The 11686-nt window shown below is 35.8% G+C and overlaps 1 long non-coding RNA gene across 2 annotated transcripts in view; it reads right to left on the bottom strand.

Annotated features, from left to right (window-relative positions):
- Positions 1-136: 136 nt before the first annotated feature.
- Positions 137-11686, bottom strand: part of LOC128247884 (uncharacterized) — a 201781-nt gene continuing 190231 nt past the window's right edge. The window contains exons 4-5 of one of the 2 annotated variants that reach the window (XR_008264191.1): positions 7166-7395; positions 137-2045 (exon numbers count right to left, since the gene is read on the bottom strand). This is a non-coding gene — a long non-coding RNA (uncharacterized LOC128247884). The remainder of the gene's footprint in view (positions 2046-7165; positions 7396-11686) is intronic. The other variant, XR_008264190.1, reaches the window with a different exon arrangement.

The following is an 11686-nucleotide window of genomic DNA, read 5'->3' as shown; positions in this document are numbered from 1 at the left end:
TTGGCAGCTAATGTGTTAGTTCACAGGGACCACTGAGTTTTTCATGCAAAAATATATTTTTATAACTTACAATATATATAAATACAGTATATATATATATATATATATATATATATATATATGTATGTGTGTCACATACTTGCTGTATGTGTTTTGTTTATGCTCTCATTGATAGGTTGACGTTGTCTGCACTGTTCAGAAATTATCTGTAGCAGGGCCACAAGGCCTGCTCTTAATCTGCAGCAGGTGAAACTACTTAATGCAACGGAGAAGTAACGTCTCTCATGTGCTCTTTCATATTCTCTCTGTTGCTTCTCCTCAGTGGACAGAATCACGAGCTTCAGCAGTTGGTGCCATTCCTCATGCCACAGGGCCTTCTCTTCCCAGGAGTCTGAGGAGATGTCAGAGTTCTTCATATGTCTCTTCAGCACATCCCTGCATCACAACCTCTGGCTACCATTAGTTATTCCTGCCCTAAAATAGCACAACATAGAAAACTGCCTTTGGGAACCTACCGCCCTCCATCCTGCAAACATGCCCTGCCCTGCACTGCTGCAATGAGGTAATGAGGACTTCCACACAAACTATGCTAGTGTGACATCAGGACCTTTACATCAGGAATGTGATCCCACCACCTGATATGAAGCTGGAGTGCAGATGATGAAGTTGGATTTGTATCAGGGCCTTGATGTTGCTGTAGTAGAGGGCCATGCATTCTGTGGCATAAAGGAAGTAAAGGAGCACTGTGACACTGTACACCTATATCTTTGTGTTGCAGGCAACATCACGGCAGCTCCATAGATGCTTTGCAAGAGAGCCAAAACCCTTAGTGGCAGACTGTGTTTGCCTTTCAGCTTCAAGGTCAGAAGAGTTAGTACAACTAAGTTATGGGGCACATAAACACACCAGCATTGGTTGTCAAGCGATGTTGGGGGGACAAACACACACACACACATATATATACACATATATGATGGGCTTCTTTCAATTTCCATCTACCAAATCCACTCACAAGACTTTGGTCGGCCCAAGGCTATAGTAGAAGACACTTGCCCAAGCTGCCACGCAGTGGGACTGAACCCGGGACCATGTGGTTGGTAAGGAAGCTACTTATCACACAGCCACTGCTGTGCCTATTGTTCTGATGTCCTTCTCAGTTTGAAATGTCGATATCATATGCGACCTTATACACAGCTCAAATAATCATCCCCATTGGTTTATTGCATTATTATTAGAATAGGCATCATAAAATTCTTCCTCGTTTGATACATTTTTCCTCATTGTTCAACTTGAAGCAAATAGCCAAATGCATTAGACATACCTTCACTCTAGCACCTGTAGATCAATGGCTGCCTGGTGTGGCTTATCATTTCACTGAAAAACCAAGGTCAGCTGCACACAGCATCATAGTCACAAGAACCCTGCATTGGTTGGCTGACATGTTGTTTTAAAAGTATGGTTTCTTTTTGAACGGATCTCATATTTCAATTAATGAAGCCAATTTAATTTATTGATCAGCATGTAGAACAGGAAAACTTACAGAAGCAGCTGCTACACGTGGACAGTTAGGCCACAGCATTGTGAAGATTCTTCATAAATATTATTAACTATGATGAATATACATAATGTTTAAGTAGTTTCCTCAAGTGTTTGCAATTCACTCGATCAAATTCCCCACTGACCTCAACGAACAGAAGATAAATAGTTTTTGATTCAACTGTAGCCATACTAAAACTCAATATTTTAACTAATGTCAGCACTCGTCTTATTGAGGACCTTCTCAACTATTCAACAAAGAAGCCTTTTGTTTTGTCTTTTTTTATTATCTTTGTTTAATCTTTTTTTTTTCAAATACTTCATTTCATGTTGCTTTGCTTTGCTTTGCTTGAAAATAAGTCCCAGCAACAACTGGGGTCAGACCTGTTCCATTCAAGGGAAGGAAGAATATTGCTCTTTTGATGGAAAGGAAATGGGGTTATGCTCCAGCTCTGTTGACTTGTGACAAATGTAGAACTCTCTAGAAAAAGGATTCATTCAACTGAATTCTGTTTGAAATAGAAAAAATATCTTTTAGAATACAATTTTCAATAGTCTTTTGTTTCAATGTGTTGAGCATTAATTTCTTAGATTAGTGCTTGGCTTGTAACATGAGGATTTCATAGGAAAGAGATATTTCTATCAACCTTGTAAAAGTCTACTACTTAACGAGAGCAAATTCAGGTTCTACAAGAATAAAATTAAAGTGTAAAACATTAGACATACACACACACACACACACACACTGGTTTTCCATTGGTTTCAACAATGAGGATTCAAATGTTCAGTGACCCAAATTAACTTGTCAGTGAATTTAAAGTGTAACTGGTTAAAAAAATATAAACATTACAAAACATTCAAACATATGCAAAATAACATTTGAGGTCAAAAAGGAACAAGAAATTCTACAGTAAACCATCAGAAAATATCTTGTTTGCATGTCTTTGTTAAACTGGCTTCTTATACGGATAACATTTGGAAGTTTTTCTAACTGTATTGACTGGATTCCAGTAAATCTGGGATAATTTACTGTAGTCAAGTGGATAATATTGATGAAGGGAATGGGATATGATGTGATGTTGCCAAGTGACCGAGATGGTCTTGAAGATTGTCCTCTGGTATCAAGGATAGTCTCTAGCCTTCCTTTGTCTTTATAAATAAGAGTTTTTGGGACTGTAAAGGATTTTCCTCAATAATTTGAAGAATGTCGCTATTTTACAGATCTATTAATTCTTATGATCGTGTTGGAAATTTTCAAGCATGGCATTCTGGTAAGAAGTTTGCTACTCCAACCACATAGTACCATGTTCAGTCCCACTGTGTGGTGCCTTGGGCAAATGTCTTCTTCTATACTCCAAGGTCTTGTGAGGGGATTTAGTTGGCAAACTGACAAGAAGGTCGCCACATTTGTATGTGTGTGTGTACCTAGATAGATAGTGAGACATGCACATATGAGTGTGTCTTTGTGTTTGTTCCCCATAACAACTTGACAATTTGTGTTGCAAAATAGTCTGGTAGATTAAAGTGGCAGGCTTAAAAATACATAAGTACTGGGGTTGATTCATTCAACTAAAACCCTCCAAAGCAGTACTCCAGCATGGCCACTGTCCAATGATTGAAACAAGTGAAAGGTAATTGTCATTTGAGCCAAAAAGAAAGTAATGCTTGTGTGCTTGCTAATTTATTGCATTATAATAACTAGAAAAACAGGTGAAAAGAGACGAGAGCAATAAATGCAATGAGTAACAGACCTGGTTGTATAAACATCACAACCAACAACAAAACAAAATGTTCCCTGATCTTTTTGCAGCTTACTCATTAAGAAATTTTCCAATCAGCTAATTTACTCCCTTTCAGAAACAACAAACCCAGCTGTGTATGAAGCTTTTGAGAAAGAAACAACTCCATGATTAGAGAGTTAGCAACTTTCAAACAAATAGAAACAAGTGTGTTTTGACTGTAGTTGTTTTAGGTGTTCTAGGACTGACGAATAGATGTGCTGTCAGGTAGATTCATGTCATGCGGGATGTTAAGAATTAATCTTCTTTATTGAGACTTTCTATAATCATTGTAATTCTGGGTCAGTGGAAGTTAGGTGTCTCTTATGTATATACATTTCTTTCTTCAGGTGCCATGCCCAGAATGTAGGACATAAGGTGATCATGTCTTGCCTCAATCCTCTGTTCCTTGTTTTCCGTAACAGTTCCACTTCCTGATGTTCAATGCCTCTCTTCTTCCAACCAATTCCTCAGACTTGAACATCCACATCATCCTTCTCCATTCTCTGCTTCTTTTTCTTTCAATCTTTCCAGTCATCTCTAAATTCTCCTTGGGCCCACATTCTTCATTACAGGATGGAGAAATTTCAGTTTCTTGGCTCTTATCTCATGAAGCAGCTTCCTATTTACCACAGCCCAGGTCATCACCTCTTCATTATGCACTTGTCTGTCCATGTTATCCTTAATATTCTCCTGAAGGACCATATTTCTCAGCTCTCCAAGCACCTTCTGATTCCTGATGTTAAAGACCATGTCTCACTGCCATACATTAACACAAGGTGGACAGAGCAGTTTTCTTATATTGTTCAGCCTTATTCTTTATATTACTGATCTAACAACATTGCTCATAGATGTGCTTAGATTATGGCCTGACGTAGCCAAGAACATTATTTTTTTTTTTTGTATTTTGTTGTTGTAAAGGAAGATCTGTTTAGTCTTAGTTATAGAATATTTTCCATTTGCAATCTTCATTTTCTTTCACTGAGTCATAAGATCAGCCAGGGTTGATATTAAATGAACAAATAAATTTTCCGAGAAATTAGGGTAAATTTTTCATTTGTCTGTTATTTTGTTTTTGGAAATTCAGTAATGGCAGAATGATGTCTGATTCCGGTGAGTATTTTATATTCTGTTACTTATTTTAATCATCTGCAAAATGATGAGAGGCAAAATTGACTTCAGTGGAATTTGAACTCAGAGCAAACAGCTGGACAAAATGCTGCTAATGATTCTGCCTTGAGAGTTTACTAGATATTTTGTTTGTTTTTGTAAGAAAAGATTACTTTCAGAATCTGTACATTAATTGCTCACATTTGAAGAAACAGTTCTATATTTAAGAGACAAGGAATTATGTACATTATTTACATTTGACGGATATTTGTCCTCACCTTCTTTGTTGTTAGCACAACGTTTCGGCTGATATACCCTCCAGCCTTCATCAGGTGTCTTGGAGAAATTTCGAACCTGGGTTCTCATTCTTAAGGTATTTTTAGATATTATTATTATTTTATGCTTCACTTTTGCTTTGTATTTCTACAAGTTGGCTCCAAGTCTCACCCAGAGACCTCAAGAGACAAGTTAGAAGTTCCTGTTGGTGTTATGCTTAGGGTGCTATATATTTGGTTTTACACATAGTATTGTTCCAGAGAATGTTTAAGACATCATAAGAAAATTATGTGTTTGTTTTAAAATTTGAGATTACAGAGAAAGTATTTTGGCATAGGATATGGGCAGTTTCCATGAGCACTATCTCTTGAATTTCTGCCATTTTGGGGTTTCTTGGTATCTGAGCTAGGTAGGAATCAGCCCCTTTTGCTATCATTCTTAGGGCACCTATGACAACAGGTATTGTTTCAATCATGATGTTCCACATTTTGCCAATTTCTATTTCAAGATCTTTATACTTGCTCAGCTTTTGGTAGGTCTTGACAGATACATTTATATCGATTGGGACAGTCATATCAACGAGGAGGCATGATTTTTGTCTGAAGTCTTTCAATATGATGTCTGGCCTATTCACATCTATCTTTCTGTCAGTTTGAATGATGAAGTTCCAGAAGAGTGCGATGTGATCATTTTCAAGTACTGGGGGTGGTTTGTGTTCCCACCAGTTTTTATCATGGGGCAAGTCCAGGTTTTTGCAAATTACCCAATGAATATATTGTGCAGCTCTATCATGCCTGTTGAGATACTCTATAGGCGCAAGAAGACTGCACATGGAGACAACATGATCAATGGTCTCAATTTGTTGTTGACATACACGACGTATTGGGGAGCTGCCATTCTTTAATACGTTGGCCTGGTAGTTCCTTGTAGGTAGGCATTGATCTTGGGCTGCTATGATAAACCTTTCTGTTTCTGATGTTAAGTCAGAAGCTATTAGCCATTAATGGGTGAGGGCTTTGTCAACTTTGGCATTATTTGCTCTCTTTTCTTCTGCCCAAACTTTATTCCCAAATCCCTGCACCTCTTTTGATGGGACAGACTTTACTGTAACTGGTGTTTTTCCCTATCCTCCTGTAAAAATTTTTGGAGTTATATCTCTCGACTTTTCTTTCTTCCTTATCGCATACCTTGTCAGCTGGGCATGCTGTATCTATGATCCAGCATAGTTTGTTTTCTTTCTCTATTAAGACTATGTCCAGCTTCCTATTCTCTATCTCAGGGTCACACTGAATCATAAAATCCCATAGGATCTCTGCATTTCTATTTTCAACGATGTCTTCAGGTTTGTGGTCGTACCACTTTTTTGCTCTGTCAAGTCCATACTTGTTGCAAAGTGTCCAATGGACAAGCCTGGCCATATTGTGGTGGCATCTCTTATATTCCTTCTGGGCTAGTGGCCACAAAAAGAATGTTTACATTTTCGAATACTCAGGGAGAATCAAAAAGAAAAAAAAACAAGTTGTAGATAGTAAAGTTTTATGATTAACTAAATATGGTCTTTTGTATGATTGCACAGAGAGAAATGGTAGTGTTCTTAGAATAAAAAGAAGGATGGTGTTTACATTTTTGAATACTCAGGGAGAGAGGAAAGGATAAGTCGTCACACATTAGTTGTAGACATTAAAGGGTTGTTTTTTTTTAAGCTGATTGTTTGTGTGTTCGAAAGCTGTAGGTATGTAAGTTTCCTAACTTATTTTATTTTGAGGGAGATTTAAAATATTCACAGGAAATTGTAGATATTCCAGTCTTTGGGAATAGTAGGAGGAAGAGATGTTCACCTTGTTGGATTTTTGAATTTCTGAATTTCTTTTTCTTTTGGAATTTTTCTTTTCTTTTTAAAAGTTTTGCTGTGGTTTTCAGTTTTTGTAGTTGTGCAGTATGTGCATATTGGCAAGTGCTTACTCCCTTAATTTTTTTTTCATGCATTTAATTGTGTTGTTGCAATAAAAGGCATGTTTACATATTCTGTTAGTCAGGGAAGACAAAATGATCACACAAAATTGGAGATATTAAAATTTCTTAATTTTTTGAGGTGTTCGTTTGTACGTCCGTTCAGAGAAAACTGTGGTGTTTTGTCTACAATAAAAAGGATGTTTACATTTTCGAATATTCAGGGAAAAAAGAACAGAAAGAAAAGGAAGTTAAAATTTTTACACAGAAAATTGTAGATATGAAGATTTTAAAATTTACTGGAGATGATTTTTTGTCTGTCCGAACAGAGAAAACTGAAGTGTTCTTGGAATAAAGAGGATGTTTGCATTTTCAAGTACTCAGGGGGAAAGGAAATGATAAGTATTCACAGAAGCTGTAGATATTAAAGGTTTTAAAGCTGATCGTTTATGTGTTCGAAAGCTGTAGATATGTAAGTTCCTTAACTTATTTTGAGGGAAATTCAAAATACTCACAGGAAACTGTAGATATTCCAGTCTTTTAGAGTTATTTTTTTAGTTGTCCTGCTGGGTTGTATTAGTGTTTCTGTGTCTTCAGCTGCTGACAGGTTAGAGCAGCGAAGAACACATCCAGCCACCTATTATTATTATTCAGTTCACTGCCATATGCCCTTGGGCATATGGCGTAGTGGTTAAGAGCGTGGGCTATTAACCCCAGGATTCCGAGTTCGATTCCAGAAAGTGACCTGAATAATAATAATAATAATAATAATAACTTCGAAAAATACGTTAGGAATGAGAACCCAGGTTCGAAATTTCCCCAAGACACCTGATGAGGACAAATACCCGTCAAATGTAAATAATTGAAAAAACATTTGGTTGCTATCCAGTAAATTAGAGCCAAACCAGTTTCTGGAAATGTTTTTAGTTGAGTTATTCTTATTCCCCACTAAATGATGGCCTCCCACCTGATCATAAGAGTTATGAGTGGTGAGTGATCTTACAATACACATCAAAGTGTTTTAGAAAGGAAGCCTGATCATGCGAGTTATGAGTGGTGAGTGATCTTACAATACACATCAAAGTGTTTTAGAAAGGAAGCCTGATCATACGAGTTATGAGTGGTGAGTGATCTTACAATACACATCAAAGTGTTTTAGAAAGGAAGCCTGATCATACGAGTTATGAGTGGTGAGTGATCTTACAATACACATCAAAGTGTTTTAGAAAGGAAGCCTGATCATACGAGTTATGAGTGGTGAGTGATCTTACAATACACATCAAAGTGTTTTAGAAAAGAAGCCTGATCATACGAGTTATGAGTGGTGAGTGATCTTACAATACACATCAAAGTGTTTTAGAAAGGAAGCTATGACGAAGCCTTTTTTTTTTTCTTTGTCTATTGGAATAATAACATCCAGTTCTAACAAAAAGCTACTTCCAATAGAAGTGGAGCAAGTGTAAAGAATATGAGTGTGCCGTAAGCAGTAATGTCTGTAATTTATAGAGACAATAATGGAAATAATTTGGTTACAGTGGCAGTGAATTAGCAGCAAGAATAGAGTTAGGATCAAACCGTTACACTAGTTTCGTATTCACAAGAAACAGTCAAGGTTAATGTTTCCAGAATCATTGAATAAAGGACAATATCAATGGCTTTTTAGTTATCAATATATCCAATTTCCTAGTTTTCATTTAGCTTTCTTTATTTGCCCTATGGCCATATTTTCATTTGCCAGCATCTCTATTATTCATTTGTTTAGTTGCAACTCTTTTATGCTTTTGCATTTTTTTTCTTAACCAGATTATAAACGTAATGAGTTCTATATGTAATTAAGTTGATGTATCTATTTAATTTTTGTTTTTTCCTGTACACTTAGATTTAGCTGTAAGTTTTAATCTATGATCAATCAATCTTTCCACTGGTAACAGAAACTGTGGAGTAATTAAACTATTTTGTGTGAATTTAGTGTCAGGTAAAACTTGGATATTTTATTAACACCATCAGCTTAAGCCTCTGGCATTTAGATCTTTCTGTCAAATGTGGGGCTTGTTTATTCACCTTGTTGTCAGAATGAATCATGCATTATCTCACAGCTTTGAGATTTCATTGTGATTGCTTATTTTTAGAATGACATTGTAGGGTAGGTGTAAGAAGCTGGATCTGGCTGGCTTGAACAAAACAGGATATTTGAGCTGGATGTGGCTAGTTTCAATGCTAAAGGCTTAAATATTTGAAGGAGTTTCTAATATTGCTATATATGTTTAGTGTTGAAATACGTTAATGGTATCTATGGATATAGGGATGTCTTCAGAATTTCTTTTTCGTTCAGCTGTAATGTCATGGGATTTCACTGTACAAACAAGTGCAGCCTCATCAGCCTTGGCTTTCATGTGACATTTTGCTTTTGTGTTTTTCTCAAATTTCAAATACACAATTGCCATGTACACAACATACATTTTCTATGTTGTGTATGGTTTATAAATCTCTGTTTTTCTTCTGTATTTGTCTGCATTTTCTTGTATCATTCCCAAGGCACCTAGTATTATGAGGATCATTTTTATTTTCAACCCACACATTCTGAATATCTCTATTTTCAGCTATTTATATTTTGGATAGATTCTCCATTTCATTATGATATATATATATATATATATATATATATATATATATATATATATATATATATATATATATATATATATACAGTTATCCTCTGCAATTGATATGTTTCTCCTTATGATCTCTGACGATAATATCTTAGCTTTATTTCTTAATCTTTCTATTTGTGTAAATCAACATGTCCTAGAGTATGATTGCTTTGACATTTTCTCAAATCTTTTATGATAAAAGCTTATATCATCTCTTTTCTCTTCATATAATTAATATTGGCAAGGTTTCCGCTATATGAATGTCATGTCTGTTTAAATAATCCATTTTCACTAAGCCAAAACAGTCAGAAACAATAGGATTCATTGCCTTTTTTTCTCACAGCCTCTGAAGTTCCTCTTTTTTTTTTTTTTTTATAATCTGCATCATTATTGTATGTGGTACTTCCTGGTAATGGAACCAAAATCCTTTGGATTCATCTTTGATGTGTATCTTTAACCCATTCCATTTTGCAAAATTCTATTGGACACGCATTGGTTGGAGTTTTTCTTATCACATGTGAATATTTTTGCTGTTTAGTTTTGCAGAAGTTTTTCACTTCAATTCGGTCTGTGTACAATTCTAATGTTCTAAACCTTCATTTTCAGTACAACTACCTGTTACCTTAACCTCTGTTCTACACTTGTTGGTTTACCTGAAAAATGAAACCTTTCTCTTTCATGTGTTTTAACTATTTGTATAAGGATACTTGTGGATATTTTTCAAGTCCTTCAAAAGATATTTTATAATTGTTTTTTTGGTGTTAAATATTATCTTTGTATCACTTTTAGGTTAGTATATTTTAACTACAGTAATTATTTTTCTGATTTTCCTCTCTAGACTTGATAATTCACTTAACACTCAATTGAATATAACTTTCAATAACTTTTATAATATATTATTCTATAGAATATATAACTTCTAGAACATAACTTCATTATCAATAGACTTAATGCTTTAAATCACAGTCGTTTGTGTTTATAGAATTACTTTCTAACCTTTTGTTTCATTAGTGTTCTTCTCAGTCTAGTTCATTAATTTCTAATTATTTGTAAATTTGTGTTTAGTCTAATTCCTTTTTCTTCAGGTCTTTATATTTTATTAGTAGATTATTCTTCTGTCTTTTTTTGTTTTGTTTTTTAAAACTTTTTAATGCTTGTTGTCATGGCATATTCTTTACTGGAGAGAACAGGTTCAGTATATAAACCTATATTCCAAAGTGTTTAACTCTCTCAACAAACAGAGGTCATTCATATATTGTGGATGGTTGATTATCATTTCATTGTACAACTATACTTGTGTCTGATCTGTTTTAGTATGTTGATTAATGGTGTTGGTAGAAGAGTGGAGAGAGAGAGAGTGTCATTGTGGAATATTTCACCATCCAATAGACCATCAAATACGGTACATTAAGAGCACGTGTGTCCGTGGTTTGCCCAGCCACTTCTCCAAGCATAGCAATATTGATTATAAAACATTTAATAGTTTCCTTAATTTTTTTTTGTGGAGAGGATGGAGGATCATATTTTTAGGTTAGAATCTTGTAATCACTGAGTTTCATTCTCCAGTTGCTTCACCTAAAGTTGATAGTGGCCAAAGTTTTGTCTTTCTTATTGCTGAATCACTACCCTAATTTCAGGTGTGGAAGCAAAGTTTGGAATCAAAGGGCCTTAGAGTTAATGTAAGAAAGACCAAAGTATTGATAAGTAAGAAAACAGACAAATTGCAGGTACCTTCAGGGAGATGGCCCTGCTCGATATATAGAAAAGGTGTCAGGAGAAACTCCATAAGGTGTACTCAGTACAAGCTATGGACACATAAGAAGTGCAACTGTATCACTGGACAACTAACGGAGAAAGTAGTCTTTACAGGTGTTTGAAGTGCTGATACATTAAACACTAAGCATGAACCAAAAGTAGACTCCATCAAATGTCAGGGGGGGGGGCCTTAGCAGTAGTAGACAGTTTCTGTTACTTAAGTGACTGAATTAGTAGTGTGGGGAGTGGGGTTCCGAAAGCATAGATGCTACAATAAGACTAGGCTGGGCGAAGTTCAGAGAGTTTCTATGTCTGTTAGTGATGAAGGAGTTCTCCCTCAGAGTGAAAGGTAGATTGTATGGTGCCTGCGTATGGACAGCTATGCTGCATGGCAGTGAGACATGGTCTGTGACTATTGAGGATATGCAAACGCTTGAAAGAAATGAAGCCTGTATGGGCTTCACTGGGTGGACAATGTCAGTGTGCTTATATGAGAGAGTGTAAGTGATTTGAGGGGAAAACTGGGTATAAATGGCCTCAGGTGTAGAGTACAAGAGAGAAGACTGCTGGTTGGGTCATGTAATGCGTATGAATGAGGACAGTTGCATCAAGAGGTGCTGATCTCTAATT

This window comes from Octopus bimaculoides, chromosome 5 (genome assembly GCF_001194135.2).
Source record: "Octopus bimaculoides isolate UCB-OBI-ISO-001 chromosome 5, ASM119413v2, whole genome shotgun sequence".
Lineage (NCBI taxonomy): Eukaryota > Metazoa > Mollusca > Cephalopoda > Octopoda > Octopodidae > Octopus > Octopus bimaculoides.
Note: the sequence above shows the minus strand (reverse complement) of the source record. Positions and strands in the feature narration are given on the sequence as shown.